At 36.8% G+C, this 16,081-nt stretch overlaps 1 long non-coding RNA gene across 3 annotated transcripts in view; it reads right to left on the reverse strand.

The window, feature by feature from the left end:
* LOC131804329 (uncharacterized) overlaps positions 1–16,081 on the reverse strand; it is a 46,765-nt gene that overhangs the window by 15,381 nt on the left and 15,303 nt on the right. The window lies entirely within an intron of this gene.

Here is a 16,081-nt window from a genome sequence, read left to right on the forward strand (position 1 = left end):
AAATTTTAAAAATACCGAATATAGCCGTTATATTGGGGTCTATACGACGTGGACATACATAGGCATTGTTTGTCATAAGCCATTACCATATTCAAATTCGAAACTTGAAATAAACAGTGAATAATGTAGCTAAAATCATCAAAATATCGTATATAAGGAGGTGCCGTTATATCGGAGCTGTGCGAAGACCTGAACAGCATAGACAATTTTTTGTAACAGGCTGTAGCATCCATTACGAACTTCAAATACCACATCTCAAACAATTTCGGTGGGTATTGTACCTAAAATCGTCAAAATACCGAATATAGGGAGGTGCTGATATATGGGGCCTATACAAAGACCTGGACCCGCACAGACAAATTTCTGTCACAGACTGTAGTTCCCATAACGAACTTCAAATACCAATTATGAAACAATTCCGGTGAATAATGTTGCTAAAATCATCAAAATACCGAATATAGGGAGGTCCCGTTATATGGGGGCTATATGAAGACGTGGACCTGCACAGAAAATTTTCTGTCTTAGGGTGTAGTATCCATTTTGAACTTCAAATACCAAATTTGAAACAATTCCCGTGAATAATGTCGCTAAAATCATCAAAATACCGAATATCGGGAGGTACCGTTATATGGGGGCTATACGAAGACGTGGACCTGCACAGACAATTTTCCGTCTTATGGTGTAGTATCCATTTTGAACTTCAAATGCCAAATTTGAAACAATTTCCGTGAATAATGTCGCTAAAATCATCAAAATACCGAATATAGGGAGGTACCGTTATATGGGGGCTATATGAAAACGTGGACCTACATGGCCCATTTACGAACTTAACCTGCCTACTGGAAAAATAAACATGTGTGCAAAATTTTAGCCATCTATCTCAATTCATTCGAAAGATAGCATGATTACAACAGACAGACGGACAGACGGACAAACAGACAGACGGACAGACAGACAGACGGACAGACAGACAGACAGACGGACGGACATCGCTAAATCTAAACTTAGAAATTTACGCTGATCAAGAATATATATACTTTGTTGGGTCTGATATGAGTATTTCGAGGAGTTACAAACGGAATGACAAAGTTAATATACCCTCCATAGTATGGTGGAGGGTATAAAAAAGCAGTAAGTTCGGCCGGGCCGAACTTTGAATACCCTCCACCATTTCGAACGAATTAGAAAATTTTCAAAAACATAAAATCCGATAAAAATTCTTTAAAAATCTTTAAAATATCTAATGTAGGAAGGTACCGATATATGGGGGGATATACGATATTGTGGACCTATAAAGACAAATCTATGTCTGCGTGTAAAGTACTCACAAGGAACTCCGTGTATGGATTTTCAGACAATACGATTGGAAAATGTGGCTAAAATCATCAAAATACCGAATATCGCGGGGTACCGTTATATGGGAGCTATACGTTATCGTTAACCTATATAGAGAATTCTCTGTCGGTGGGTAAAGTGCTCACAAAGAACCCTTTGTGTACAAAGAACCCCTTGTGACCATTCCGTTGAAAAATATGGCTAAAAACATCAAAATACCGAATATCGGGGGTACCGCTATATGAGGGCTATACAATATCGTGGATCTATATAGATAATTCTCTGCCGAGGTATAAAGTACCCACAAGGAACTCCTTGTGTGGATTTTCAGACAATTCCGATGAAAAATGTGGGTAAAATCTTCAAAATACCGAATATCGGGGGGTACCGTTATATGGGGGCTATACGATATTTTGGACCTATATAAATAATTCTCTGCCGAGGTATAAAGTACCCACAAGGAACTCCTTGTGTGGATTTTCAGACAATTCCGTTGAAAAATGTGGGTAAAATCATCAAAATACCGAATATCGGGGGGTACCGTTATATGGGGGCTATACGATATTGTGGACCTATATAAATAATTCTCTGCCGAGGTATAAAGTACCCACAAGGAACTCCTTGTGTGGATTTTCAGACAATTCGGTTGAAAAATGTGGGTAAAATCATCAAAATACCGAATATCGGGGGGTACCGTTATACGGGGGCTATACGATATTGTGGACCTATATAAATAATTCTCTGCCGAGGTATAAAGTACCCACAAGGAACTCCTTGTGTGGATTTTCAGACAATTCCGTTGAAAAATGTGGGTAAAATCATCAAAATACCGAATATCGGGGGTACCGTTATACGGGGGCTATACGATATTGTGGACCTATATAAATAATTCTCTGCCGAGGTATAAAGTACCCACAAGGAACTCCTTGTGTGGATTTTCAGACAATTCCGTTGAAAAATGTGGGTAAAATCATCAAAATACCGAATATCGGGGGGTACCGTTATATGGGGGCTATACGATATTGTGGACCTATATAAATAATTCTCTGCCGAGGTATAAAGTACCCACAAGGAACTCCTTGTGTGGATTTTCAGACAATTCGGTTGAAAAATGTGGGTAAAATCATCAAAATACCGAATATCGGGGGGTACCGTTACATGGGGGCTATACGATATCTTGGACCTATATGAACAATTCTCTGCCGAGGTATAAAGTACCCACAAGGAACTCCTTGTGTGGATTTTCAGACAATTCCGCTCAAAAATGTGGGTAAAATCATCAAAATACCGAATATCGGGGGTACCGTTACATGGGGGCTATACGATATCGTGGACCTATATGGACAATTCTCTGCCGAGGTATAAAGTACACACAAGGAACTCCTTGTGTGATATTAATACACTAAACTCATTTAAACTAATACGAAAAATTTATTAATCCTGTGAAAAAATGTTCAGTCGTACACGCCAAATGACATATGAAAGAAGGTGCTCAGAGCGTTCACAATCATATTTGCTTGGGTCTGTAACCATATTTAATTACAGATATCGGGCAATCTATAATCTATACAATGGGGACTTTTGAAAAAAATTAATGAATCTCAGGCAAACATCGGTAGGTCAATTGCATTCAATGCTAAGCAAATTGTAAAACTGATCCATGATTTTGCCTGATTCTATAAGGCATGCCAAATATGCATTTAATTTATTTGTAAAACTTATAAATGATTACAAGTTTTAAAATACAACAAGTAACAAGTTAAAAAGCAGTAAGTTCGGCCGAGCCGAACTTTTAATACCCTCCACCATTTGCAACGAATTTGGAAATTTTTAAAAAATAAAATCCTTAAAAAATTCTTTTAAAATTTTAAAAATACCGAATATAGCCGTTATATTGGGGTCTATACGACGTGGACATACATAGGCATTGTTTGTCATAAGCCATTACCATATTCAAATTCGAAACTTGAAATAAACAGTGAATAATGTAGCTAAAATCATCAAAATATCATATATAAGGAGGTGCCGTTATATCGGAGCTGTGCGAAGACCTGAACAGCATAGACAATTTTTTGTAACAGGCTGTAGCATCTGTTATGATAGTAGGATCTAGTGCGATTCAGTTCAAACACATAAATTTGAACTGACACTTAGTATCCAAATTAATTTCCTTCCAAGCACATGAACTTGAAGGAGGCCGCCTAGATAGTAATTAAAACTCTTAGTTTAGTCACTACAAAAGACGACTGAATTTTCTTTATTTCTGGCTCTCTTTATATACAAAATTTCTTAACATAATTAATTAAAAAATGCTATTGATAAATGCTGATATAAATTAATTGTAATGTAGGTCGGTTACTAGTAGACATTAAATGCTATGTAAGCAAAATAAATAAATGTGTTAAAGAAACTTAAAAACATTGCAAAAAGTGAATGAACCAATGGCCAATGAACTAAAATAAAGAAAATTAACTGTAACAATAAAATAGTCCAAATATGTGATATAATAATGCTGTATAAGCAGTTTAAAACTTATAAATATGTAGGTGTGCTTGATTTTTGTATTTATTGTTTGTTTTGGTAATTAAATCTAAAGTATGTTTATAGAACAATAAAAAAAATATTTATGTAGGTTTTAACATTCTCCGCCGCGTTGACATTGTTCAATGATTGCGCCTGGGTTGGATGCATGTGGGAATGACTCCATTGTAACATCGATTGTTGATTGATGAGATCTTATAGCTGGTGTAGGTATGAATTGAGATGGCTTCTTAAATTTTGTGTGGATCCTCCAACTCAGCAGGCCAAGTAAAATAAGAATGCAGCAAGCTAAAGATGCGTAGCTAACTGCATGATGATGTTGATTTGATGAGTGAATTAATTGTGGTAGGTGTTTTAGAGTTGATTCATGCAACTGTTTTTGTATATTATCCAATTCTTCTTGATGAATCTTGTAAGAGGTGGTATTGGTATTTGTTGAAACCTTTTCAATTTCCTCTTGTCGACTTATATATTGAATGCCTTTCAATCTTACATAGGATGTATGTAAACTACTGGAAGCTGCAAAATGTCCATGTATCGTAACAAATTTGTTTTTCATTACGCAGGTAGGACCAATTTCCATTATTCCGGAATTTTTAATGATGATGAGGTTGGTTTCAGATCCGCATACCATTGAAGATTCAATATCGGCTGTAGTAGCAAAGATCCATTTATTTTGATGATGTAATTGACTCCAAACTGCTGTTCCAGTAATTTTGTGAAGACGGCAATTGCTAGTTGATTTGTTATTGAAGATATTGATCTCGCAAGGGTTAACAAGTGCATTTTTCTTGAGCTTTGACTGCTGATTTCTGCAAATATATTCATCATCGTTTGGTTTGAGACAGCTTGAAATATCCTCTGATTTGACAAGAATATATTCTTCTCTATGTGCATCGGTAGATATGTATTCCGTTTCGGGTTGAATGGCGATTAAGGTGTCATTTTGTATTGTTGGAACTGCAACTATTTTGAACAACTCAAAAAACTGTTGGTTAACTAAGGGTATCTTCACTTCAAAAATGATTTCATATTTTGTAACTGCCCCTTTGACACTCATAAGCTTATAAAGTTGAATTAAATTGTCACCTGATGTTGGCAAGGCATGTGAAATTGGAAGATTAACCTTAATGACACTAATTTCTTCTTTCAATTGATGAGGAGCCAATAACAGGGGACTTATTTTTCCATGATGCGTATCAGTAAGTACATTAATGATTTCGGCCTGTGTTCTCTGTAGCTTTATTGCGGATAACATCAAATGCGTTGATAGAAGTCCAAACAGTTGAGAATTGTTGAATTGGGCGGATTCTTCAGCTATATCGTTATTGTGTTTGTCAATCATTTTCAAAATCTCCCGTATTTTTTGATGAGTGTTAATCTCATCCCTTTTTATAACATTAATAGTTGAATCAATTATTGAAGTCTGGTTTTTCAATAGACTGATTATGTGGTCCTGTTCGCCTTTTGCCTGGTTGATAGTCTTTGACATTTCTTCCGCATAGTCCGTATCAAGATCGCCAAAAAGATAATGCGCAATATTCCCAATTATGTTGAATGGAGATCTTTTTACACGTTTGTTGATGAATAATTCTTTGTCTTGTAGTAATTCATTTTTCGTCTGCTTCATGTTGTTTACAAAAATGTTGCACATCTCATGCTGATGCATTACATGGCACATTTGCTGCAACGTTTGTAAGCCGGATGCCAATGACTCTATTTCCGAAACAAAGGGCTTTAAGTCATAATATACTAACATCTTCCATTCTGCTGTATTCAATTTCATTGTTCCTAACCCTTCAAAATACAATCCTGGATCATTGTGAAATTGTGTAACTTTCAAATTGTTGCACAGGACCATAGGTATTAGGAACAATGTTAATAATACTGATAGTATTATACGACTATTTGCAATTCTCACTCTTTTTGCCGGAATGACATCTCTTCCATGTTCATCTGTTACCGATTTTTTCTTGTGGGAAATTGTGCTTTCTTGAGTTGCATCTTTGTCAATTATAGCATTATCATGATCTTCTGGACGCATTATTCGTTGATACCGTTGTGGTCGCGCTCTATTACATTTTATGCATCTTTGAACGGTAGACCTTGCTGTTATCTTGCCTTTTATTGGCCAGAATCGCTGTCTTATTGCGTTTAACAAGGCTTGAGCTCCACAATGTTTATTTTCTTCATGAACTGTCTTAAATAGCAATTTCACCAAAGGATCATTATAAGGCAATATCATTTGGTGTTTCGCATCCATTTGTAGCATAGCATGTTCAAATCTTCCTCCAACGCGAAGAATGCCTTCATCATCCAAAAACGGTGATAAACTGCATAGCGAGCTATGCTTATTAATCTGCTTTTCAGCCTTCAATGCGTTGATATCAGCTGCAAATTCGGATGATTGTACGGCTTGTATTATTCGACGAAGGGAGTCGTCTAATTCGTTGGAAGACAGTGCTATATGTTGAGGCCGGTGTGCCTTTTGCATACGTGCATTGCTGGTGAATCTAAGCACGTATGCTAAAATTCTTTGTAACTTCCTGAATGAATTTTTGTGCTCGATCATATGTATTAGATGCATTTCAGAAGCTACTATTGACGTCGTAGCTGCAGTCTTTAACTCCATGCTATTTGTTATATCCTCTTGCGGAGAGAATTTGGTCGGCCATAGTTCTTCCCTTCCATGAAGAAAAACTGGACCATGAAACCATAATCGGCATTTAGAAAGATCAGCTGGCGAGAGTCCTCTGGATAAAATGTCGGCAGGATTTTCTTTTGACTTAACGTGGTTCCATTGTTCTGGCAATGTTAAGTTTTGTATGGTGGATACCCTATTAGCCACAAAAGTCTTATATACGTTGGACCTTTATTTTATCCAGGCGAGTACTATTTCAGAATAAGTCCATAAAAACATCGGATTATTCTGAAGCCTTAGGTCATTTTTCACCCTGGTAGCCAGTTGAGCTGCTACCACTGCGGCACATAGCTCTAATCGTGGTAGAGTTTGTTTTTTCAAAGGAGCTACCCTGGATTTAGCACAGATCAGACGTACAACTACTCGTCCATCTTTTCCAATAAAACGAATATAAATAGCCGTGCCAAAAGCTCTTTCCGATGCATCGGCAAACACATGCAACTGGATTTTCGTCGGGATCTCCCCACAGAATACATGTCGCGGTATCTTAAAGTTGTTGAGACCTTCCAATTCCCTTCAAATGTTTTCCAAGTGGCACAAAGTTTTTCGGGTAATGCTTCGTCCCAATCTAATGTATGTTGCCACAGCTGCTGAATAAATATTTTTGCCTTCACCACAATCGGTGCAAGTAGGCCAAGCGGATCAAATAATTTTGCTAGTTCAGACGTAACTACTCGTTTTGATATGATTTCATTATGATCAATGTTCGTTTTTACACAAAATTGATCTGCTTGCGGCATCCAATATAATCCCAACGTCTTTATTGTTTGAGATTCGTTGAGATCCAGGTTCACTTCTCGATCGCTATGTGGTATGTCCTTCAGCAATCTTGGTGTATTGGACCATTTCCTTAGAATGAAGCCGTGTTGTTTCAAGATTGTTATTAACTCCTTTTGTATTTCAATAGCTGTACTTAGGCTATCTGCACCGCCGAGACCGTCATCCATATAAACATTATCTTTCAGCATTTGTGAGCCAAATGGATAACGCTCCATGTTCTCGTTTGCAATCTTTTGTAAGCATTTTGTAGCCAGATACGGTGCTGAACGTGTTCCATATGTGACCGTATTAAGTTTGTAATAACTGACTGAATGGGATGGATCCTCTCTCCAGATAATTAGCTGATACCTTTGATCATCGGGATGCATTAAAATCTGCCTGTACATCTTTTCAATATCGGTTGTGAAGACGAATTTTGGCAATCGAAACCTCAGCAAAATAGAAAACAATTCACTTTGTACGATTGGTCCTGTATACATTAGATCATTTAACGATTGACCTGATGAAGTTTTCGCTGATGCGTCAAATATAACCCTAAGTTTTGTTGTTGTACTATCGGGCTTAAGAACACAATGATGCGGAATAAAATATTTAGAATTTGATACGGTACACACGTCAATCTTTTGCATGTGTCCTAATTGTTCATATTCTCGCATAAATTTAATGTACTGACTTCGGATATCTTCCTTCTGTAGAAGTCGGCGTTCAAGGCTCATAAATCGGTTATAAGCCATTGCATGTGATTTCCCCAATGCTGTTGGAGATTCTTGAAACGGAAAGCTGACGATGAAACGACCATTCTGATCCGTCTTAACATGTTGATTGAAGTGAGATTCGCAAAGGGTTTCTAATGGAGACATGACCTTTTCAGTTGATTCCACTTCCTCAAGTTTCCATAATTTTTCGATAGCTTGTTCCAGTGATGTTTCACTAAAAATTGCGCATGTTAGCGCTGCTGATGTGTCGTCCGTTGACGATTGTTGAATTAAATCACCTACAATCCAGCCAAGCGCAGTATTTTGGAGTATGGGTTGATGACCATTTAGTTTTATTGTGCCTGGTTGCATTAAACTGAAGTAAAACTCAGCTCCGAGTAAAATGTCAATTTTTCCTTGAACGTTAAAATTAGGGTCTGCTAATCTAATATTCTTGGGAATTTGCCAGTTTTGTATATCCAAATCATGATTTGGTTGCGGAGGTATAATTGTGGGCAAAACAAATGCTTCCAAATTTGTGGAAAATTCAGAATTGCTTGATAACATTTGTATGTTTACCCGATGATAAGCCTTCTTCTGAATCCTTCCGACTCCGGAAATAGATAAAGAGGCATCTGCTGTTCTAAGTGACAATTTTTGTATGAGTCTTTCCGTCACAATGTTCACTTGCGAACCCGAGTCTAACACCGCTCTAAATTCGCCTGACATACCGTTAGTCGCTTTGATGATGACTCTAGCCGTTGCTAGAATTACATTTTTCTGATCTTCTGCTGATGCCGAAGAAACTGCAGTAACGTTGACTGGTGCGATATCGATTTTTATTGGTGGTGATTGATTTGAGGCCTTCGGCGACGGTTGAGACTTTTTTGGCAAATGTAGCAATGTATTGTGCTTATTACTACATATTTTACAGTTGCCAGAAAAACAAGTTTTTGCTGCATGGTCCGATTTGAAACAATTTACACACAATTTATGTTGCTGTATCCATTTCAATCGCTCACCTTCTGTCATTGCCAAGAACTTCTTACAATGATAAATTGGATGGGAGTCGTTCTTGCACAGTTTACAACTCCTGTGATCCTCCACTGATGTTACGGACGAAACAGTTTTGATTGAACCCTTGTGCGTAGATGCCGCTTTTCCAATCGATTCCATTGATTCGAATTGAAGTTCCAAAAATGAAAACAGCTCTTTCATAGTAGGAACTTCCTTCGGATTCGCCAGTGATTGCATGAATCGTATGTACAGAGCGTGATCCAATTTCTTTGTGAGCAATTGAATCAATAGAGCATCCCAAGACGTTGTGTCGATTTGAAGATTGTTGAGGGCTAGCATGCATTCCTTTGTAGTGTCATGCAGAGCCTTGATGGAGGCCGTTGATGAAGTTCCATTTGGTTGACTCAAAATCCGTTCTACTAGAGTGGAAACAAGAACCCGCTTATTGTTATAACGTTCTTGCAGCAATATCCATGCCGTTTTGTAATTATCCTCTGTCAAGGATAGATGACTGATTAGTTTGCCAGCCTCGCCAGACAAATTGGTTTTGAGATACCACATTTTTTGAACACTTGGAAGAGACTGTTTGTCTACCATCTCCAAGAAAAGTTCATAGAACTGACGCCACTTCAAACAATCCCCATTGAATTGAGGAATTGTTACCTTTGGTAGTGGGAGTGAACTGTGTGCTATAATGTCACTCCCTAATTGAGGTGCAATGGTCACGGTTTCGCTGCATTTGTCTTTCAAGTCTGCTAGTTTTATTAAGTTGTCTTGTACCGAATCTTCCAGCATATCGTAGTTTTCTTGACTTAATCCAATTTTCGATGGATCTTCAATCTGCTGCAATATTTCATCGTAGAGCTCCGTTATTTGATTCCATAGCTTTTTTATAGTATCTTCTTTGATGCTATAAAATTGCTTCGGCTGTTCCGCTTCGATTGTACCCAAGCCTTGCAAGTGACGACTAAGGGCACTCATTCGAGCATTTATCATTCTGACAAGCCCATCAACACGGGAAGGTATTTTGTCTCCTGCGACAACTTCAGTCGATTTCTCTCTCAAGGTGGGAACTGGCTTACTTTTGGCTGACCTCAGTTTCTTCATTTCCGCGTCTATATATTCCATTGTTGAGCTGAACTTCTCTCCAATTGTTCTATATAGATTCCGAGCAATATACGGATCATCCTCTGACAATGATGGATCATCGCGAATTCTGTTTTCTGCCTTCTCAAAATTCTGCCATAACAGCCTTAGTTCATCAAGTTTGCTCTTGTAGAAGTCTTCCGTTCTCCTTTCAAGAGGTGCCTTCTTTATAGTAGAGACGAATTTTTCGAAATTGCTGCCTCTTTCTTCTTGCTGAGAAATAAGCTCTTGGACATTTGCCATTGTTGTTTGTTGATTTATCAGCGAGTAGCAGCAGTTGTTGTATGATGATTAGTTACAGGCAATTTCCTCACCAAAAAATGTTATGATAGTAGGATCTAGTGCGATTCAGTTCAAACACATAAATTTGAACTGACACTTAGTATCCAAATTAATTTCCTTCCAAGCACATGAACTTGAAGGAGGCCGCCTAGATAGTAATTAAAACTCTTAGTTTAGTCACTACAAAAGACGACTGAATTTTCTTTATTTCTGGCTCTCTTTATATACAAAATTTCTTAACATAATTAATTAAAAAATGCTATTGATAAATGCTGATATAAATTAATTGTAATGTAGGTCGGTTACTAGTAGACATTAAATGCTATGTAAGCAAAATAAATAAATGTGTTAAAGAAACTTAAAAACATTGCAAAAAGTGAATGAACCAATGGCCAATGAACTAAAATAAAGAAAATTAACTGTAACAATAAAATAGTCCAAATATGTGATATAATAATGCTGTATAAGCAGTTTAAAACTTATAAATATGTAGGTGTGCTTGATTTTTGTATTTATTGTTTGTTTTGGTAATTAAATCTAAAGTATGTTTATAGAATAATAAAAAAAAATATTTATGTATGTTTTAACAGCATCCATTACGAACTTCAAATACCACATCTCAAACAATTTCGGTGGGTATTGTACCTAAAATCTTCAAAATACCGAATATAGGGAGGTACTGATATATGGGGCCTATACGAAGACCTGGACCCGCACAGACAATTTTCTGTCACAGACGAAGTTCAAATACCAATTATGAAACAATTCCGGTGAATAATGTTGCTAAAATCATCAAAATACCGAATATAGGGAGGTCCCGTTATATGGGGGCTATATGAAGTCGTGGACCTGCACAGAAAATTTTCTGTCTTAGGGTGTAGTATCCATTTTGAACTTCAAATACCAAATTTGAAACAATTCCCGTGAATAATGTCGCTAAAATCATCAAAATACCGAATATTGGGAGGTACCGTTATATGGGGGCTATATGAAGACGTGGACCTGCACAGAAAATTTTCCGTCTTATAGTGTAGTATCCATTTTGAACTTCAAATGCACAAATTTGAAACAATTCCCGTGAATAATGTCGCTAAAATCATCAAAATACCGAATATAGGGAGGTACAGTTATATGGGGGCTATATGAAAACGTGGACCTACTTAACCTGCCTACTGGAAAAATAAACATGTGTGCAAAATTTTAGCCATCTATCTCAATTCATTCGAAAGATAGCGTGATTACAACAGACAGACAGACAGACGGACAGACAGACAGACGGACGGACATCGCTAAATCGACTTAGAATTTTACGCTGATCAAGAATATATATACTTTGTTGGGTCTGATATGAGTATTACGAGGAGTTACAAACGGAATGACAAAGTTAATATACCCTCCATAGTATGGTGGAGGGTATAAAAAAGCAGTAAGTTCGGCCGGGCCGAACTTTGAATACCCTCCACCATTTGGAACGAATTAGAAAATTTTCAAAAACATAAAATCCAATAAAAATTCTTTAAAATATCTAATGTAGGAAGGTACCGATATATGGGGTGATATACGATATTGTGGACCTATAAAGACAAATCTATGTCTGCGTGTAAAGTACTCACAAGGAACTCCGTGTATGGATTTTCAGACAATACGATTGGAAAATGTGGCTAAAATCATCAAAATACCGAATATCGCGGGGTACCGTTATATGGGAGCTATACGTTATCGTTAACCTATATAGAGAATTCTCTGTCGGTGGGTAAAGTGCTCACAAAGAACCCTTTGTGTACAAAGAACCCCTTGTGACCATTCCGTTGAAAAATATGGCTAAAAACATCAAAATACCGAATATCGGGGGTACCGCTATATGAGGGCTATACAATATCGTGGATCTATATAGATAATTCTCTGCCGAGGTATAAAGTACCCACAAGGAACTCCTTGTGTGGATTTTCAGACAATTCCGTTGAAAAATGTGGGTAAAATCATCAAAATACCGAATATCGGGGGGTACCGTTATATGGGGGCTATACGATATTGTGGACCTATATAAATAATTCTCTGCCGAGGTATAAAGTACCCACAAGGAACTCCTTGTGTGGATTTTCAGACAATTCGGTTGAAAAATGTGGGTAAAATCATCAAAATACCGAATATCGGGGGGTACCGTTATACGGGGGCTATACGATATTGTGGACCTATATAAATAATTCTCTGCCGAGGTATAAAGTACCCACAAGGAACTCCTTGTGTGGATTTTCAGACAATTCCGTTGAAAAATGTGGGTAAAATCATCAAAATACCGAATATCCGGGGTACCGTTATATGGGGGCTATACGATATTGTGGACCTATATAGATAATTCTGTGCCGAGGTATAAAGTACCCACAAGGAACTCCTTGTGTGGATTTTCAGACAATTCCGTTGAAAAATGTGGGTAAAATCATCAAAATACCGAATATCGGGGGGTACCGTTACATGGGGGCTATACGATATCGTGGACCTATATGGACAATTCTCTGCCGAGGTATAAAGTACCCACAAGGAACTCCTTGTGTGGATTTTCAGACAATTCCGTTGAAAAATGTGGGTAAAATCATCACAATACCGAATATCGGGGGGTACCGTTACATGGGGGCTATACGATATCGTGGACCTATATGGACAATTCTCTGCCGAGGTATAAAGTACCCACAAGGAACTCCTTGTGTGGATTTTCAGACAATTCCGTTGAAAAATGTGGGTAAAATCATCAAAATACCGAATATCGGGGGGGGGTACCGTTACATGGGGGCTATACGATATCGTGGACCTATATGGACAATTCTCTGCCGAGGTATAAAGTACCCACAAGGAACTCCTTGTGTGGATTTTCAGACAATTCCGTTGAAAAATGTGGGTAAAATCATCACAATACCGAATATCGGGGGGTACCGTTACATGGGGGCTATACGATATCGTGGACCTATATGGACAATTCTCTGCCGAGGTATAAAGTACCCACAAGGAACTCCTTGTGTGGATTTTCAGACAATTCCGTTGAAAAATGTGGGTAAAATCATCAAAATACCGAATATCGGGGGGGTACCGTTACATGGGGGCTATACGATATCGTGGACCTATATGGACAATTCTCTGCCGAGGTATAAAGTACCCACAGGGAACTCCTTGTGTGTATTTTCAGACAATTCCGTTGAAAAATTTGAGTAAAATCATCAAAATACCGAATATCGGGGGGTACCGTTATATGGGGGCTATACGATATCGTGGACCGATATAGCCCATCTTCGAACTTGACCTGCAAAATTTTAGCTTCCTATCTTAATTCGTTTAGACTGTAGCGTGATTACAACAGACGGACGGACAGGGCTAAATCGTCTTAGAATTTTACGCTGATCAGGAATATATATACTTTGTTGGGTCTAAAATGATTATTTCGATGAGTTACAAACGGAATGACGAACTTAATATACCCTCCATATCTTTTTTGGTGGAGGGTATAAAAAATCAATTTGTTTAGAATTGAATGTAATTGACTTATTAATGTTTGTCTATAATATCATTTATTCAATTTATAAGATTTTAATTTTAAAACATTTATTTTTTTTAGTATCACACAATAGTCGATTTTCCTGGCCAAAACTCCATATTTTTTTAGTCACCGATTTTAGTATTGTATGGGAATGATATCGCTCTTTCTACCCATACAATCGTGAGGTTGTTCTAAATCAAGTGGAATATGATGCTATGCTATGATTTAACTGCATTTTACAGTTGCATGTCTACATATATGTTATACATAGTTCTGAACCTTGACCAATAACTTCAATTAATACGAGGAACAGTTTAAATTCTAGGGTAGCAAGGTGCACACCAGAGGCGAATTGAACCTAAAATCTGAATAGAACTAAACCGTATCCCAAATCATATAGAAAATTAAGCTACAATTTTAGAAGAATATTAAAATCAATTTTATTGAGCAATATTGTGCGTAAATTACAACAAACAATCAAATTCACGTTTTTATGAATAAATACAAGGCATTGATAAATTTAATATATTACCCGATGAAGCCTTCATGGCGCTGAGGTAAATTTATTCACTTTGTAATCAAATTATATTGAATAAAACTGACTTGGATTAAAAATCAAAGTCCATGCACAAGAACAATTCAGAGGGCCTAGCATTACAAAGCATCCTAACATCAGCAGTTCAGAAAGTCACAATAGTTGGACAACTAACCCTTTAATGGTGTTTCATCCTGGACTCACTTAGTTGGGAGGATATCGATTACCACAAACTCTATAAACTTTACCTCCAAAAATATTATAAAAATAGGCCACAAACAAATCATGTCTTCGTGCCTAATTAAACGGCATGTTTCAGACAATATCCATCAACCATCAAAACAGAATGGTCTACATCGAGGCTGACATTAATGAAGATTTTGTAGGACAATATGAAGAGCAGGACTCTAATGTCAATTATGAAGTCATATATACTAGCCACAAACGTCAATACACAGAATAACACAAAGGAAGCAAGAAAGGATAGGAAACCAAAAAGAAGAATATAAACACCAATGTAAATAAGGTGGAAAACACTGAATGAAACGCGAAAACTTCGCACAAATGGAATTTAAATAAATTCAAATATTTGAAATATCACTATTTAGTACTTGAGAGACACAAAAAAAAAACACGGAAAAATTAATTTATAATTCAGAATGATATTGGACACACAGAAAAACACTTGTAAGCGAGCAGAGTTGTCAGACTACATATATATATATATATATATATATATATATATATATATATATATATATATATATATACATTTGTTAGTAAACAGCAGAATTTTAGCAAAGCTTTTGATACGGCAGTGCACAACTTTCGCAGCTATATAAAATCTAATCTAAATGGTGTGACTGATCAAGATTTAAACATCTTTAAATTTCGTTCCTCTCAGCAGCCTGATATTTCGTCATACAAAATAACTGTTCCTCCCAGATTGTTTAACATTCTTGTTAGTAGTTCATTTTGGGCCTAAGATACCTTTGTAAAAGAATTTATATTCCGATAACGCTCTAATTCAATTAGACCAGTGAATATCTTACTAGCGTCAAAAAACTAATTGATGTTTGCGGGATCCTCTACCAAAATGTTAGAGGATGAAATACTAAACTGAGAAACTTATAGTACGTTTATATATATGAGGGTTAACCCACTGGATTTGGATTTAAATTGTCATATCCATTACTTTTACTTCAAATAAATCCTCTCAAAGAAGGTTAACCCTACAAAAAGTTTTAACGTAAACATGACATTATTCCTTAAAAGCTTCTTTTGTGAATTTAAAATAATTGCTTTTATGGAAACATGGTTAAAATCTGATGTTCTTGATACTGAGGTTTTCTCTGACAATTATCACGTTTACAGAAAGGATCGAGCAATGAAAAAAGGGGCGGCGTTTTTTGATGTCTCAGCTGATCCCATTAGTGAATTTTTATGTGCTAAACTAAATATCACAGGTAACACTGTAACACAGCTCCTAACTCTAGACTTGAAATTTATATAAACCATGCCAA

Source organism: Musca domestica, unplaced genomic scaffold (genome assembly GCF_030504385.1).
Source record: "Musca domestica strain aabys unplaced genomic scaffold, Musca_domestica.polishedcontigs.V.1.1 10, whole genome shotgun sequence".
In the NCBI taxonomy this organism is placed as follows: domain Eukaryota; kingdom Metazoa; phylum Arthropoda; class Insecta; order Diptera; family Muscidae; genus Musca; species Musca domestica.